Source organism: Myotis lucifugus, unplaced genomic scaffold (genome assembly GCF_000147115.1).
Source record: "Myotis lucifugus unplaced genomic scaffold, Myoluc2.0 scaffold_7, whole genome shotgun sequence".
In the NCBI taxonomy this organism is placed as follows: Eukaryota; Metazoa; Chordata; class Mammalia; order Chiroptera; family Vespertilionidae; genus Myotis; species Myotis lucifugus.
Genome location: NW_005871055.1, coordinates 11,505,108 through 11,508,870, shown reverse-complemented (window position 1 = coordinate 11,508,870; position 3,763 = coordinate 11,505,108). Strand labels below are relative to the sequence as shown.

Below are 3,763 nucleotides of genomic sequence, written 5' to 3'. Positions count from 1 at the left end.
CAAATTTGGCAGAGACTTTGTCAACAGGAAGAGAAAATGACCAATTGGCTGAAACACAGCCCTTCCATCAGACCTCTCCACTGTCCAGGCACCCAGAGGCATCCCACTGAGACCCTACAATAACCCTATTGGGCCTCATGTTCCGGGGAACAATCACTCAGAGACATGCAGTGACCTGAAGATTCATAGCAAACAGGTGGCCAAATGACCACTGTGCTGCACAGAGGCAGGGACTCACCTGGTACATGGTTGGTCCCACACCTGTTGTAGCAAATGCTCTATAACAACACGGGAAGGTGGGGACAAATGTGGGGTCCCTGCCCAGAAAGGCGGGCACCTGGTATTTGCCAGTTTGTCCAGTCAGTGAGCCCAGGTGGTCAGTACCACACTGGTCCTTGGTTTTTCTCTTCTGTTTTGCCTCGTGAGGATGGAGTTTATTGGACACCACGAGAGGGTAGTGCTGGGGCCACTGGGCTGGATGGCAGCTGGGCCCAGGGCTGGCTGACCGGCCTCCGTGTTCTGTCAGGTGCCTCCATAGGAGGCCAGCGCTGAGTCGGGCACACAGGGAAGCTGACTCCCCGGGAAGCAGAGTCCAGGCTTCCAGGAGGGGCAGGTGTTGACAGTGAGAACCTTTCTCAATGGCAGTTTTTGGGTCCTGAAGATCATCACCTTCAATGATTGTCCAGGTGAACACTGTCTGCTGACCTCCCACTCGCCAGAGCGTTCTGGGTAATAAGCAGAGCAGCTGGGGGCTCCCTGTGGGCGCCACCACGTTAGTTTCCAGGTTGTGAGCACATTCACACTGAAAGGGTTACACTTTGTGTTTCCAGAGTCTGTCTCGGTGCTAAACTGAAATGTGAACAGAAAAGCAGCTGGTCCTTCCCCAGCTTGGCCAGGGCAGGGGGAAGGGCAGGGGACGGGCAGGCTCGAAGGTGGGGTTGGAGCGGCCGAAGATGCGGGTGGGGAAGTGCTTGATGTGGGAGCTTCACGTTGTTCCACTCCACGCCGTCAACGAGGACCCGCAGTATGTTCTCCTGGTGCGTGGCCCTGCAGATCAGGCGGCTGATGCCCTCCAGGCACTGGCTCTGGTTCTCCAGGTCCTTGTCCTTGGTTTTCTTGGGAAAACACATCACCTTCTTGTTGTTCTCCTTGTCCACAGTCATGGACATGGAGGGCGTGGCTGTAGCCTCACCACTGCTGGGCAGCCTGCTGACCTGGAGAGACTGGAAGGTGCACTTGAGGGTGTTGTTGGCAGTAGCCTGGTGTTTGTTCTCAGAGTCTCCTTTTCTGTCTGTGGGCTGGGCTGCCATCCAGTAATCCACCCTCAGCCCCATCAGCTCAGCGCCAACACCCTGGCTGGGGGAGGACTCGTCTCCATTCACAGACGGGGAGGAGAATAGGGTCGGTGAGGCCTCCTTGTTTGCCGCAGACCTGTGTGGCAGGGCGGACCACATCATGCTAGAGCCCAAGCAGGCCGCATAACCTGAGTGTCCTGATGCGACCCAGAATGGTCCCACAATTCCAAGTTTCACCACCCCCACAAAGGGAATGATGTTCAAGGACTCCTCATTGGGGCTCTTCTGTTTGTAGGTGAGTGTGGCCTCCACGATGGGCAGTTGGTGGACACAATTGGCCCCTGCGACGTACTGTGTGATTCTCAACACCATGTCCAGCGTGTCCTGCACAGCCCTCTGGGCCTCCTTGTAGGACAGGTCCCGCCTGGGCAGGTCCTGGAAGAAGCTGTTGTAGCGGTAATGCATGGAGCCCAGGTACCTGGCCACGAGGTGGGAACCCAGCGGGATGACCAGGAAGTGCATGTAGCCCAGCCAGGGGGACAGGGGCACAGGTTGTAGGACAGCAGCTTCAGGAAGAGCCACAGCACAGCACTGAAGTACTGCTGTGCCCTTGACACTATGATCTTCACAGGCTGGGGGGCTGGCAATTGTAGTAACAGTATCCCTGTATCCACGAGATGATGGTGCTGAGGCTGCCTGGACCTCAGCCTTGGAGCAGGTGCACAGCCCGGGCAGCATGCGTTGCTGCAGGACTCAGGCGGGAACTGCCCCTGCCAGTCGGAGGCGTTGAGGAGGAGGATGTTCTGGGGCAGCTGGCTGTCAGAGATGAGATGTGGTTCAGCTGGTCGTACACCGTCTCCCTGGGGATCTGCAGCTGGCTCAGCGGGTCGGGGCAGTGCTTGTTGTCCAGGCTGTTGGCCCGCTTGTTCCTGGCTGTGCCACCTGCCGCTCCTTCAGGGATGTGCTCCAGCCCCAGCGGCCCGCCTGCTCCCCCTGGGATCTGGTGGAGGCGATGAGGAGAGACTCAATCTTGGTGATGCGCCCACTGGGTGGCAGCTTCTGAGTGAACATGTCCAGGGTAGAGGTCTCTGCCTCTTGAGAGTCCCAGGGCTGTGCCAGCTGCTCCCTGGGGCGGTGTGCTGTGGGCCACCGAGTCTGAGACACTGTTCCTTGGTGGCTTGGGCTCGTCTTCTCGGGCACGTGGGTTGGACCTGGAGGCTCCTCCTGGCGCTGGCACTGTGGGTGCTCTAGCTCTCCATCTGACAGCTGGGCTGGGACAGGTCTTCCAAGTATGGCCTCAGCCAGGGCTTCAGGGTCCTGAAGACACTCTCATGAGCCACTGTCACGGTTCTCCAGTGAGTCATACAGCAGATCCAGGTCCTCCTCCACCTCAGGGACATTCTCCGAAGACTCCTGCTCTGAGTCCAGGACCTCCTTCCACACTTGCACCCTGCGCAGCCACGCCCCAACTTTCTTGTTGGCAGCTTGTTGCCTGGTCATGATTGGCATTACTTCTCCTTCATGCTGCTTCTTGGCTTCTCCCATGTCCAAGTCCTCCCCCTCCTCCTGGTCCTGCCCGTGCCCAGGATCATGGCTGGCCTGCTGTTTTGAGATTTCATACTCCATCTCCGAGTAATGAACCCGGGACGTGGCCTTGGGGTCAGCCTGCTGGGTGCTGTCCTTGGGGTCAATGGGCTGGCTGGACAGGGAGGAAATGCTGACCTCAGCCACGTGGGCAGATGCCTCCGTGTTGGTGCTATGGAGGCTCAGCATCTGGCCACCCTCGAGGGGTCGCTGCATCACCTCAGCCATGTCGATGGTGCCCACGGCGAGCATCCGGTAACCCAGGATGGTCTGGTTTTTAAGGCGCTGCTTCTGCTGCAGCATGATCTGTAAGTTGTTGCCTTCTCTCTTTAGGAAATGAGGGTACTGCAGGGAGGTCAGCGCCAGGTCAGTCTTCATTTGTCCACTAGGGGGCAGCAGAATCTTATCAGACCTCAAGATGTTTTTGGAGCCCTGCATTTTCAGTGATCACCACAGCGCTGAGCTCCTTCTCCAGCTCCTTGTAGATGAGCAGCTTGGTTAAGGTGAGGCTGCACAGCCTGGGCACGCAGGTGGGGCTGGAGCATTCCACCTCCCAGGTGGAAAACAAATTCATGGGCACCTGTGTGTTGAGTGTGGCGGGCATGTGTCCAGGCCCCAGGGCACTGACAAAACTGCAGCTGCAGGCCCCATAGAGATCTTATTTCTACTCTGTGTTGGGAGAGGGGGCACCTCCCTCCACTCTGGGTGGGTTGTGGACAGACAAATACGCACCAAATGCCTGTGAAGGCTGCCAAATGCTCACCGTCTCCCCAATACCATCTTCATGTCTATACACAAGCCCATCAGCACAGCCTTTTCCAGAGCCCCTGAGGAAACCTGGGTGCAGCCAGGACCCCACCTTTGAGGACACACAGCTGGGTTTA

The 3,763-nt window shown here is 57.8% G+C and overlaps 1 pseudogene; it reads right to left on the bottom strand.

Moving 5' to 3' along the window:
• Positions 1-797: 797 nt before the first annotated feature.
• Positions 798-3,465, bottom strand: LOC102431321 (annotated as a pseudogene).
• Positions 3,466-3,763: the final 298 nt, after the last annotated feature.